At 37.7% G+C, this 13,485-nt stretch overlaps 2 long non-coding RNA genes across 9 annotated transcripts in view; one reads left to right on the plus strand and one right to left on the minus strand.

Moving 5' to 3' along the window:
* LOC110257349 (uncharacterized) overlaps positions 1–10,219 on the minus strand; it is a 78,633-nt gene extending 68,414 nt beyond the window's left edge. For both annotated transcript variants that reach the window (XR_014831249.1, XR_014831250.1), the window contains exons 1-2: positions 10,077–10,219; positions 7,715–7,775 (exon numbers count right to left, since the gene is read on the minus strand). This is a non-coding gene — a long non-coding RNA (uncharacterized LOC110257349). The remainder of the gene's footprint in view (positions 1–7,714; positions 7,776–10,076) is intronic.
* The window catches only part of LOC102161640 (uncharacterized), a 729,975-nt gene that overhangs the window by 14,529 nt on the left and 701,961 nt on the right, over positions 1–13,485 (plus strand). For 5 of the 7 annotated variants that reach the window (XR_014831258.1, XR_014831262.1, XR_014831264.1 and 2 more), the window contains exon 1: positions 10,291–10,661. The exons of 1 other annotated variant lie outside the window; for it this stretch is intronic. This is a non-coding gene — a long non-coding RNA (uncharacterized LOC102161640). Of the gene's footprint in view, positions 1–10,229; positions 10,662–13,485 lie in introns of those variants that run through there. One more of the 7 variants, XR_014831259.1, reaches the window with a different exon arrangement.

The raw sequence follows: 13,485 nt of genomic DNA on the forward strand, positions 1-13,485 counted from the left end.
GGTGATTGATCTCAACCTCTAGCCCCTCCCCTCCCCAGAGGTTGGAGAGTGGGACTGAAAGTTTTAACCCCCTAATCACAAGGTTGGTTCTCTTGGCAACCAGCCCAAGTCTATAGGTCTTGAAATAACCTTATTAACATAACAAAAGACACCTTTGTTCTCAACACTCAGGAAATTTCAGGGTTTTTAGGAGCTCTGTGCCGGAAATGGGGATAAAGACCAAATATATATTTCTTATTATAAATCACAATATCACAACATGAATTTGGAATCATAGGTTATAGAGGAGGTCATCCATGTTTTCCCTAAGTACTGGCATGACTTTATTTTTACATTTTGATTCCAGATCGGTTTGTAACTTGTTCTTATATATGTTGTTATTCTAATGGCTATGCAGAATCCCAATATAACTTTTTAAAATAAATTTATTGGAGTATAGGTGACTTACAATGTCGTGTTAGTTTTAGGTGTAGAGTATCAATATAATGTATTAAAGACACCACTTTGTCCTAGTCATCTAACATGTCCCCTTTACCAGATACTAGGTTTTCGCATATAGTTGGGTCTGTTTTTGGATCTTCTCCTATATTCCATTGGTCCATTTGTTTATCTATGTGCCAGTACCACACAGTAATATATACAGGTAGATCATATCCTAACCTCATCTTTTACACATGAGGAAACAGTGTCTTTTCCTAAACCAGGTAGTGGCAGAGCCAGGGCTGGAAACGGATTTTCTTGACTTAATGGCATGATTCTTTTCCTTCTATGCTATGTTGTTCTCAACTCTCTCCTCTACTATCTTTGGTAAAAGTGGAAAATCTAGTTATAAGGAAGAGCCTGCTTTGTCCATAAAAGAATAGCCATGGAATTATGCTCTTCTTAGAACAGATTTGTAGAAGGAGCCATGAGGCAAATGCCTTTTGGGAGAATGTAAATGGCTGTTCCACTGAACGGATTGTTCTGTGGAGAGCTGGACCTGGAAAGATGTAGAGTGAGAAGTATCGTATAAGAGGAAGCTGAGAAGCAGAGGGGTTAAGTGATATGTCCAAGGTCACACAGTATACTAGTGACAGAGCTGTGGTTTAACACAGATGCCCTTGCAGCCCTCTCATCTCTTGGCAATGATTCATCAGACACTTTTTTGGACAACTGCTTCTTTTAAGCTGCTGTACATTTGTGTGTACATTAAATTTGACCTTGTTATATAATGTCTGGCACAAAAATTATTGGTAGCCTGCCTGTACCCCACTTAAGTTTCTGAAGTTTTTACCTAAAGAATGAAAAAATTGTTGGATGGGTTTGGAGAGACAATTCTTCTTATAAATAGTGCTAAAACTCCTTTTTTATATGGACCTGTTCAGCTAAAATCTAAACAACAAAGACACTTGATTTACTGCAGGCATTAGGTTGGAGTGTTAAGTGGCTGTTTTAATTGCAGAGTTTTTATAAAAGAGCTGCTTTCGCCATATAGTTGATTACAATTTAAAAACAGAGACATATGATTTATTATAAACAGTGTTTTTGAGAACTAAACTTTTTTTAAGAACTAAAAATATGTATTTCAAAAAATTTTCAACCCCAGGAGATGTGGGGACCTGACTGTTTTCTTTTCCTCCTTTGGATATGGTATGTGGCTGTTGAATTTTAAGCGGTCAGAGAATCTTCCTTGGTGGTATCAAAGAATAAGAAAGAGGAAGTAGGAATCTTCTAGGTTCTGTGTTTGGGCTGAAAAGGGCTCCAAGCAAACTGGCTAATTAACCTACAGCATGTGACTGGTTTGGCTGGTCCACTCTTGTGTTATATGCCTCCTCTAAATATTCACCTCCTCCCAGCCAGTCTCACCATCCTCTCTCAATCTCAGCCAATAACAGGAACATAATGGATCAGAGTGGTAGCAGAGGCATATTCACACAATTAAAAAGTCTTCTCTTTTACTCTCACCATAAAATTCTGTGCCATCTAGGAATGCCAGTGCCCAGCTAAAAAAGTGTACATTTCCCCTTCAACAGAAAACCTCATGAAATGTTTGGGGGCTTTTGTTGTTTGTTTGTTTTTTGTTTTGTCTTTTTAGGGCCACACCCAGGGCATATGGAAGTTCCCAGGCTAGGGGTTAAATTGGAGCTGTAACCTCTGGCCTATGCCACAGCCACTGCAGTGCCAGAACCGAGCTGCATCTGTGACCTATGCCACAGCTCAATGGGCAACACCGGATCCTTTAACCCACTGAGCAAGGCCAGAGATTGAATCCACATCCTCATGGATACTAGTCTGGTTCGTTTCTGCTGAGCCACAATGGGAATTCCTGAAATGTCTGGTTTTGAAGTGCTTAGTTCATTTAGCTGTCATAGATACAAAAGTGTTTCAATTTGTGCGTGTGTGTAGAGGTATTTTGAAGGATGTAAGTGAGATAGTTTTTCTGGGAAGCTGTTTTTGAAGTTAGATTTGAATATAAGGGTCTCTGTTATTTAGAGGACTTTACTAAGTGAAAAACAAAATTCTGACAAAGATCTACATATTAAAAAGAGCCCAACAAAATGTCTTTTATATATTGTCTAATTATTACATTCCATTTTCCATCTAGGCTCCCTTTGTTCCTCATTGCATCCCAAAAAGAGACTGTATCATCTTTAAAATGGACACATACACAAATAGCTAAAAGCAAATGGTGTTGTCCCAGCACTAGATTAAGACCTAAAGAGACCCCAAGTACTGGGAAGATTATTCCCCTCATCTCTCCCATGCTTAGTGTTTTATTCAAAGTAAATCTTAGAAGGATGCTGAAATAAGATGGTTTATTTCTAGATTTTCTGATAAACCCATCAAACTCCATCTTTTCTTTCTCTTAACCCCTCTCCCTCTCTTATTTGTTTTGAGGGTGCCCTAAGCACATGTTTATTTCACCTGTTGGACTGATAAACCTTGTACACCTCTGACTGATTGTGAGGTCTGGTTCAAATAATTGTTCTGGACTGCAGTTTCCTCATCTGTGTAGTAATGGAGATGGGCTAGGTAGTCTTTTTACACTAAGGTTCTATGACTTTCCTTTTTTTTTTTTTTTTTTTTTTTTGCTTTTTAAGGCTGCACCCATGGCATATGGAAGTTCCCAGGCTAGGGGTCAAATTGGAGCTACAGCTGCAGGCCTACACCACAGTGATAGCAAATCAGGATCTGAGCCACGTCTGGAACCTATACCACAGCTCACAGCAATACTGGATCCTTAACCCACTGAGCAAGGCCAGGGATTGAACCCGTGTCCTGATGGATACTAGTCAGGTTCGTTAACCACTGAGCCACGACAGGAACTCCCCTTGTCATATTTTAAAAACTCTTTTCTGTAAATCCTCTTTCCATAAGCTCTATAATTTCTGTTTATAGCCACTGCTTCTCTTGAAACTTCTTATATCAGTTACTTAAATTGAAGTAAAAAAAAGAGACTATGACCTCACACAGAATGAGAGAAAGTTTGTTTTTTTTCCTGAACATGATCCTGAGGGAATCAGTAAAGAGGAAGAACTAAAGGAAAATCCTTTTTTTTTTTTTTTTTTTAAACGAGGCAACAAAGAAATGTTTAAATAAAGAGATGAAATGGAGGATCTGGGTGGAGCAGGGATGCTTACAATGGTGCCCTCAAGTACAATTCTTTCAAGAGTCACAAGATTAAGACCACAGTAGGATGTGCTGCTTTCAGGAGTGTCCCTGGCAAGGGAGACCAACAAATTATGGCTTTTGTGGGTCTCTTCTTTTTTTCTTGCTAAGAAATAAACAGAACCGCAAGCATATCAGTGGAGCCTCTTTTTCCTCAGTATTCCCCTCTCCCAGGGCTTGTTGTGTGCTCTCCCCAGCAGCCACAAACTACTGAGGATGCCTTGAGATAGCATGTTTTCCATCCAAAATCATGATTCATGAATCCCCTTTGTTGTAAACTTATGAATAGGAGAAGGAAAGAAGGAGCAGGCAGAAAAAACACATTTTGGGGTTTGTAATTTTAAGACTTGAGTTCTGAGGCATTCTAAGAACACTGAAACTTGGCTTATCATATCATCTTCAAAATATAATCAAGAACACACAACCAATCAAAATAAGAAAAAGGAGACTGTCCCAGTGAACCTCAGAGGGTAAGTTTAAAAGGTGAAGGTAACTTGGGAATACAGTATAAGTTTGCCATCATGTACTACAAATATCCATTTACACAGCACACGTCTACTTATGTCTCGGGGGGAAACAAGAATCATATCTCATAAAGGCTGGTTCTGATATTGTTAGCCCATAGCATGGTATTAGTCCAGTCCCTTTCCCTATTTGGTAAAAACTTGTTAGTGTATTTATTCATTCAGAAATTTGAGAAGAAGGATGATCCAAGTCACACGAGAGAAAAGGCATTTCATTACTAAATGCAAGACCTGGGTTTCAGGACAATTTATTTAACTTCTTTAAACCAAAGTTTCCTCATTAGTAAATAGGTTGTTGCTGGTGATGAGCTGACAACCTACAACTGTTGATTATTGCTTTCCTTTTTCTAAGAAAGGCTTTAAAGTAGCTAATTCTAGTAAATGTACTTTCATTTCTGCAGGTCAGGGTACCAGTAGCTCTTTAGTAGTGTATTATCAAATAAGACACTTGATTAGATTCAACGAATATATATTTGGCTGAAATATCTAACTTCAGTGTTCAACCAATATTTATAGAAGTAGCTAACCAAAATGAATTCATTCAATAGATTACTTGTAGCTATTTTGGAAATCTATGAATGAGAAATGTAGGGTTACTGCATATAGAAGGCTTATAGAAGTGTAGGAGGTTTAAAACATTTATTTGAATAGCTATTACATATGATACAGTGTTAAGTGCAACTAACTGCCTGCTTCTCATATGGTAGGGATTCACCTGGGGAAGTTTCTGCCTCCCTTTTCTTGACCTTTTAGGCTGATTGTCTTTCCATAGTCCACATGAGAGGTAGAGTAGTGAGAGAGAATGCAAAGATTCTCTTAAGAATAAGGTCCTGACCAAGGCAACATAGGCACAACATAGTGAATTAGATAGATAATACTTCACAAAAGGTAAATCTAAACCCTGGTTTCTTTAATGAATTGTCTAAAGAAGTAGGTTTCCAGTAATCATAAATTGTAAGAATTATTTCTCACTAAAAAATTACTCTGTTCTTATTTGTAGGAGAAATAAAAAGATAAGGATATTTTCTTTTTCTGTGTGGCCCAGTGGAAAGACCATGGGGTTTTATAACCAGGAATTTAAGATTTTGAATCCAGACACTTTCTTGTCAATTGTGCAATTTCCCTTTATATAAAATTTGAGGTAATAACACTTACCTCATAGGATTGCACAGTTAAAAAATAAATGATATTCAATAAATGTTTGTTTTTCCTTTCATAGTCAAGGATACAAACAGTAATATATTTATTTACCTGATTTATAAGTACGGCTATCTATTTTCCATTGAGGAAGGTCCCCTCACCACCACATTGATTAAAACTTAGTTTTTCTTTCCTTTTTTTCCTCTTCTCTTTCTTTCCTTCTTGTAAAATAACCTTCATTTATTGAAGTCTATTCCTGAAATTATCAAGTTTTTTTGTTTAAATCCCCTTTAGGCTGATAATTTCTAATAGTTTATGATTTTTACTTTCTTTTTTATAAAACTTTAAAAGATTACTTTCTACTTACAGTTATTACAAAACACTGGCTATATTCCTTGTATTGTAGAATAATCTTTAACAAGATTGTCCACCGAATAGTTTGTGTTTCCAAGTAGTCATTCTTTATTTTTAAGAAAATATACTGACTAAACCCTCAAAACTTTAAGTGGAAAGAATCCGGTATGTGGAGTGAGACTTCTGATTTATTTTAAACCTGGTGTTTTACTAATAAATGGCCATATTGTGAGGAGTTTGGTTGTGATTTATCATCTCTCAGATCCACCATCTATGCTAAAAGGTCAACTTTAGTCTTCATTTTACCCAAATGCCTTCCAGTGGTGTTTGCTGAGCAAGGCAAGGGCACATAGTCTTTAACCACTGATACCTAGGAAGAATGAATGTTTAAGCAAGCAAAGTCTCTCCTCCCCACATCTCCATTCCTTCCTATTCTTCTCTTATCCCTCAACAACTCTTGCACAGTCAGGTTGTGTATCTTCTTGCACATGACCCTGAGAAGCCATCCACACTCTTCTGTTGACATCTAATGGAGAATTCCACTGTATAAGACAGAGCCATCTAGACCATGAGAAGGTGGCCTATAACACACTCACTCCATCAGTTTATCATAGTTAGTATGACAGATACCAAAGGAGTGTTATAGCAGCTCTTTCCTTGGAGATGTTTAACTGTTTGTTATCATTAGGGACAGTCTGACTTGGGTACAAAAGATGGGGCTGTGTGACATCTGGAGGCTTTTTTCGATGCTGTTAACTCTGTTTCCCAGATGTTGGTGTTGTGGCCTGCAGATACTATAATCAGGAGCAGTGTGCAAAGGACAAGGGATTCAAATTCCCTTTCTAGGCTTGTACTTCCACATCTCCTTCACCTCATGCACCTCTTGTAGAAACATACTGAAAAGAGACAAGCTGGGTGGGTAGCGAATGGCGTGAGGCTAATGAGAGTAGTTAAGGGGTACACACAGACTCATGTAAGGCACTGAAATGTCTCCATAGGAATCTCATTTTTTCAAGTGGTTTGAATTAATTGCTCCCCAAATTATTTCCTTTCAAGGCAGGATTATCTGCATGGGAACTCTACACAAAATAGCAATGAGTGTGAGTCTTTGTATGAAACAGAGATACACGGTTTTTGTTCAGTGGGTTTGGAAACATATTCTGTTTATGAATTTCTATTACCATTCACGTCATGCTGTTTTTCTCAGTGGCCTTGTCAATCTTAACATTAGACTCAAGAAACAAATAATAACATTAGACTCAAGAAACAAAGCCTGATTAAGCAGAGCAGTTGGTTCAGGACACTGTTTGGGGCAGAAGTTAGGGGTGTGGTGAGGAGAACACAACCAGATTTAATACCAGCAATTACAACATGTGTGAGACTGAGGAAATAGTCAACTGAATTAATGTGTTACATCAATTGAGCTTATTATTTAGGTTGTAAAGTGTGTATATTTATTCCTTGGAAAATTATCTCTGTAAGTGTTGTAAAAACAAAAAGCGTTTTAGAAATTTCATAAAATAAAGCATACTGTTATGGAAAAATGATTAATTGCTATGTCAGCTACCTAGCTATTAAACTTTGGGTAAGTTCCCAAGATGAAATCTCAAGATTTCGGTTTCTTTGTCTGTAAAGTAAGAGGTTAGTTTAGATAATTTCTAAGGACTATTTTTTGTTATATAATTCTATGATTGTCTAATAACTAATGAATTCAACATTCAGTATGTATTGATGACCACAGAGTTACCTTGGACGCTGTGGACACAGAGGTAAATAAGGCAATAATTCTGCCTAACAGACCTGCAGGTCTGTCTCTTCTGTATCTGCATGTGTTCTAAAGAGCTTGTTTAGAATTGTCTTGTTTTTTTCATTCATATCCCAAGAGCCACATGGAATATGTCATTGGAGGTGTTCTGGATTCATGCAGTTATGGAAACAGAACATAAGTAAGATAGCGATTAGGGATATAATACTCTAATGAAATGTCAACTGTGGGGACAGAGGTCTTCTTGGCCTTCAGGATACTAAAGTAAGCACCAGAACATTACCTGTGTCTTGATGAATCTCTTGTTTCTGTCCTTTCTTGGCTGTGGATTCCATACCATTCCACTGTAATTTAAGAGCACATGGAAAATTTAATTTACAACTTGTTGAAAGTGTTTTGGAAGTAGACAGAAAATGTTATTTCACTGTCCCAAATAGTTTTGTGTTCAGTTCTGAGCCTTAAATTCTGATGCGTTGTTGGAGATGGTGGTAGGAAGGGGAGGGAGAAATGACATCACTTAAAAGGAATGAGCATGGGGAGGAAATAAACTGATGAAGATGGGCTAGGAAGATTAAGACCATGGGGTTCATGCTTGAAGAGGGTGAAGTTGAGGTGGATGTGGGTTAGTATAAAGTGACAGGTTTACTGCATTTCTGCATTTCAGAGCATTAAAAATGGGGAAACTCCCTGAAGAGTAAAAGAGATTAAATTTTAGGGAAAAGAAGGAATATGACCATAAACATAGCAGCAAAGATTTACAGAATAAATTGTACAACGAAAATGTTAAACGATTTTTAAAAATTAATGTATAGTAAGCAAAAAGTGAGTTATTAAGGAAAGTTAGAAAGACTGAAATGTATTTCAGAGAAGATGATTTTGTTTTGGGACTGAAGGTTTTTGTTGCAGCTAAGCTGTATGGGCCACAGGTCTGATTCAAATTCTCTTGTTTTGTTGACCTGTCTTTCACTGCCAGCTTTACAATATTTTACATTTTAATACATAGTATATATTGTGAAGTATAATGATATGTTATTTGTCTAAGCATATGTGTAAATGCTGGGCATAGTCAGCTGAGGTTAAGTATCTGAAGAATAAATGACTGAATTTTCCAAATAATTGGCTATAGAATTCTCTCATGGTTTCAAGTAGCTCAGGAATTTCGCTGAGGATGTCAGAACCGTTAATCATATGCTAAATTTAAAGTTTTATCAATGGGGAGTTCTTGTTGTGGCTCAGCAGGTTAAGGACACAACATAGTGTACATAAGGATGCAGGTTTGATCCCTGGCCTTGTTCAGTGGGTTAAGGAACCCATGCTGCTGCAAGCTGTAGTGTAGGTTACAGACACAGCTTGGATCTGGTGTTGCTGTGGCTGTGGCGTAGGCCGGCAGCTGCAGCTACGATTCGACTCCTAGCCTGGTAACTTACAGATGCCACGGGTGAGGCCCTAAAAAGAAAAAACAATTTATCAATAAACAAATTAGTAACTCTTGGCCAAAAAGTTTTAATTCACATAGCATAATCATTTACCTAGAAGATGTGCCAAATGTGTGCCACTCTCTACGTTATGATTTAGGGGATTCCAGCTTTGAGCAAACTTTATCATTAAAATCTGGATACACAAGATGAATCAGGGTGCAATTCTTTTTTTTTTTTTGCATTTTAGGGCCACACCCTTGGCACATGGAAGTTTCCAGTCTAGGGGTCGAATCAGAGCTGCAGCTGCCAGCCTACGCCACAGCCATAGCAATGAAGGATCATCTGAGCCTCATCTGCGACACATACCACAGCTCATGGAAATGCCAGATCCTTAACCCACTGAGTGAGGCCAGGGATTGAACCCTCATCCTCATGGACACTAGCCAGATTTATTACTACTGAGCCACAACAGGAACTCCCCAATTATTCTTGATTAGAGTAGGATCTTCCATTTTTATGAAAATTATAGAATTATATGTATATTATATATATATTAATAAACAAAAAATCAAAATTAGTCACAGCTATTGCAGATTATATTTATTAAATGCCACAAAGCATAATATTGTTTGGCATAATGTAGGAACCAAAGAGATTTTTAATTTGGTCCTGAATTACAGAGAAAATTGAAATTACCTAACATTAATAATTTATAATGTACACATATCCACAATGTGATAGTTTTAAAATATGTCCACAAATTCTTTGTTACTTTTCCCAGTGAGAGGTAGAATCTTAGAACTGGGTGGGCTTTTCGTGACTGCTTCAACCGAGAGTTGTGGGGAATAGTCTGTAAGACCCAGTGGATGGCTGAAACTGTGGATAGTACTCAACTCTATATATACTATACTTTTTCTTTTACATACATACTTATGATAGAGTTTAATTTATAAATTAGGCACTGTAAGAGATTAACAAAAATAACTAATAATAAAATAGAAAAATTATAAAAACATACTGTAATAAAAGTTGTGTGAATGAGGTCTCTCTCTGAAAACATTTTGTACAAATTTAACGGCTTTTCCATCTTAACTAAACACTTATGCCCTGTGATATCAAAACAAGCACAGATTTCTTTTTTTCTTCTTCACAGTTTCTTACTGTAGATTCTAGCAACCTCTGCATACAATTTTTTTTTTTTTCTTTCCTTAAGTTGAGAATTTTTACCTGTTCATTTAAAGGTAGCACTTCACAGCTTCTTTGGCATATGTGAATTGGCAGCGTCACCAGTCTTGCGCTTTTGGGCCATTACTAAGTAAAATAAGGGTTCTCTGAATGCAGGAAACGTTAACACGCATTCCCGTTGGTCTGCTAACCCAGGGTCCCGAAATACGATCCACGTGGGACGATTCACGTCTCGCGGGACAAAGCAAAACAGCGCGAGACTTTCTTCACGCTACTCCAAACAACGGGCAATCTAAAGCTTAGGAATTATTTCCGGGATGTTCTGCTTAATATTTTTGGACTGCGGTTGACTGTGGGTAACTGAAACCACAGCTTTGAGAGAAGTACTATTTTATTCTCAAAGCTTGCAGCAGCCAGGTAAGCGGCCACCGTACTGTGAAGACACCAACCCGAGTGGGAAAACCACAGGGCGGGACCCTGAGACTGCTTGCAGAGACGGACATGCCTGGCCGGTCCTCAGCCTCCTGCACTCTGTGCTTCAGTTACCGTCTCATTGAAACCACCTAAGAGACCTTAAACCAGAAGTGCCCATCCGAGCAGTTCCTGAATTCTTGCTTCAAAGAAACGGTGAGATGCTATAAAATGTTGTTTTAAGTCACTAAATTTTGGAGTAATTTGTTATGATCAATAGTAGCTAGAAAATAGAGAATTTGAGAAGAAATATAAAAATAAAGAGGTTAAAAACCATTTAGGGCAGTGATTTATAACATTTGGGGAGAGTTGTCATAAATTCCTTTGAGATTTTAATGAAAGAGATGGCCTTTTATTCCAGGAAAACTTTGTGTAAAGTTTCAGCTTTTTCAAGGCTGCGTGAAGCACAGCCTCGCTCAAGACCTCAGTTTTAGAAGCAGCTGCAAAATTTTTTCAGAGCCCTGATTTGAGATAATTATTGCAATTGAGTACCAAATTTAACTCCCTGTCAGTTGAGTACAAGGGAAGGGAGATAGGTTATACAAAATGTTCACTGTTTAGGAGTTCATGTCGTAGTAGAGCGGAAACGAATCTGACCAGGATCCATGAGATTTTGGGTTCGATCCCTGGCCTCGCTCAGTGGGTTAAGGATCCGGCGTTGCCCTGAGCTGTGGTGTAGGTCGAAGATGGTGGCTCGGATCCAGTGTTGTTGTGGTTGTGTTGTAGGCCGGCAGCTATGGCTCCAATTCCACTCCTAGCTTGGGAACCTGCATGTGCCGCAGGTGCGGCCCTAAAAAGACAAGACAAAAAAAAGAGATAAATCCACAATGTTCACTGTTTAGTAATAAAATGAAGTGAGAGCCTAGATATTTGTCTGGGAAGATGTGTTTTTCCATGGCACAAAATTCTTGGGGAAATTTATGGTTTGTCAGCTTCTTTGACCTGATTAATCAACGGATAGGGCCATACATAGGTTGATTGGCATAACTGTTGGCTAAGTAGATATAGCCTTGGGAAAATGGAGAGTTTTCACCTGATGGAAATTCCCTAGAGTTTAAAAAAGTGTTTATTTTATTGTCAACTAAAGAGAAAGGAAACCCTTAAAATTTATATTATTTATTGGTAAAGATTTGCTTTAGGTTTCTGAGGACCAAGTATGGTATTTAACCACATAGCTACTTTATTTTTTATTACATAATGAGTGCTTATTAAGAGATAGCAGTTATTGGGGTTAAGTTAGCAGGTCAAGGGTGTCAGTGGTGAGGTCTCTGTGATTCTCTTGGCTTTGCTGTCATAGTTGCAAACTGGATGCTCAGCCATCAAATCCAGGTTCCAGGAAGGAATAAGAAGGAAATGTTGAAAGGGATGCTATCTATATCAGAGAAACAAAGTTTTCCCAGAAACATTGACCAACTTTCAATGGTCAGAGCTGTCACAAGTTTACTTCTAGCAGCAAAGGATAATGCATAATTTATTTATTTATTTTTAATATTTTTGTCTTTTTAGGGCTGCACCCTTAGCATGTGGAGGTTCCCAGGTGGACAGGGCCACAGCAACACAGGATCCCAGCCGAGTCTGCGACCTACACCACAGCTCAGGGCAACATCCAATCCTTAACACACTGAGCCAGAATCTAACCCGAGTCCTCATGGATGCTAGTCGGATTCACTAACCGCTAAGCCATGACGAGAACTCCCATAATTTTTTTTTAAACTTGGGAATCTTGCTGTCTTCCTCCTCTAGCCCCCTGCAACCCAACAAGGGTTATCTTGGAAAGGAGGAAGAAAAGTGTGGATTTTGGTTAGGGAACTAATTGTATATGCCAAATGTTTGGTCAAAATTGTAATGTTTTTAATGTCATTTTCCATAAATAGCTATCAGAGCTATCTATCAGCTATCAGTAAAGCCTATTGATTTCACTGGCCTTATTTCACCTTTAAATGCTTTTGATTTATTGCCAATGGTATTCCCTCACATATATCTTTAAATAAAATTATTTGAAATTTGATGCTTAGACACTAGCAGATAAAAAGTAAAAATATAGATTTGTTCAATCTTTGTAGGCAGAAAAAACTTAAAACATCATTTTTTTTGAAGTTGTTTAAAGATTTAAACCTTAGACAAAGAAAAGTTTATGTACCTATCCCTGTTTATCAGTATATTACCTTTTATTTTAGACAGCTTTAATTTGTTGTGATATATTGACCAGGTACAAAAGATATTCATTTAAATATCCTAGCAGTGAAAACATAGGTTTGACCCCTGGCTTTGCTCAGTAGGTTAAGGATCCTGTGTTGCTTTGAGATGTGATGTAGGTTGCAGATGCAACTTGGATCTGGCATTGCTGTGGCTGTGGTGTGGGCCAGCAGCTGCAGTTTCTGATTCGACCTCTAACCTGGGGACCTCCACATGCTGCAGGTGCAGCCCTAAAAAGACAAAAAAAAAAAAAAAAGGATTTTAAGGTTAAACTATATACTTCATAGTTAAATTTTTCTGCAATGGTATACAGACGATTAATAATAATAATAATACCTGAGGAAAACAAGCATTCGGAGAAAGAGGCTAAGGTAGTAATGAGTCAGGGAGATAAAATATTATAAATAAAGATTTTTCTCAATAGGAAATATGTTCATTGGTTTGGGTGCTAAGGCAATAGAATCAGATTTTAGTGATCTAGACCCTTTTCTTGACCTATTCTGTCCCGTCCAGATCTTGTGGCTTTATTTTTTTTCTTAGAAATTTGCTGAAAGCAAAATTAACAATTCCCAACACTGATCTCTTAAACAATGGGATTATTACTTTTAACTATATAAATTTTGTACATTAGAGACCTTTTCAACATCTCTGATCTTTCCCTGCATCATGTGTTTGGCTAAAGTCATATGTTGCTATATTAAAAAACAAACACACACACACACACAATTAAATGTGACTCCAGAGGTACCGAAGGTTCATAGACCTTTACTGGAGATTTAAGGGA

Source organism: Sus scrofa, chromosome 16, assembly GCF_054392235.1.
Source record: "Sus scrofa isolate SSC_HxYL_T2T_F1_AM1 chromosome 16, Sscrofa_HxYL_maternal_Yorkshire_Landrace_v2.0, whole genome shotgun sequence".
Classification (NCBI taxonomy): Eukaryota; Metazoa; Chordata; class Mammalia; order Artiodactyla; family Suidae; genus Sus; species Sus scrofa.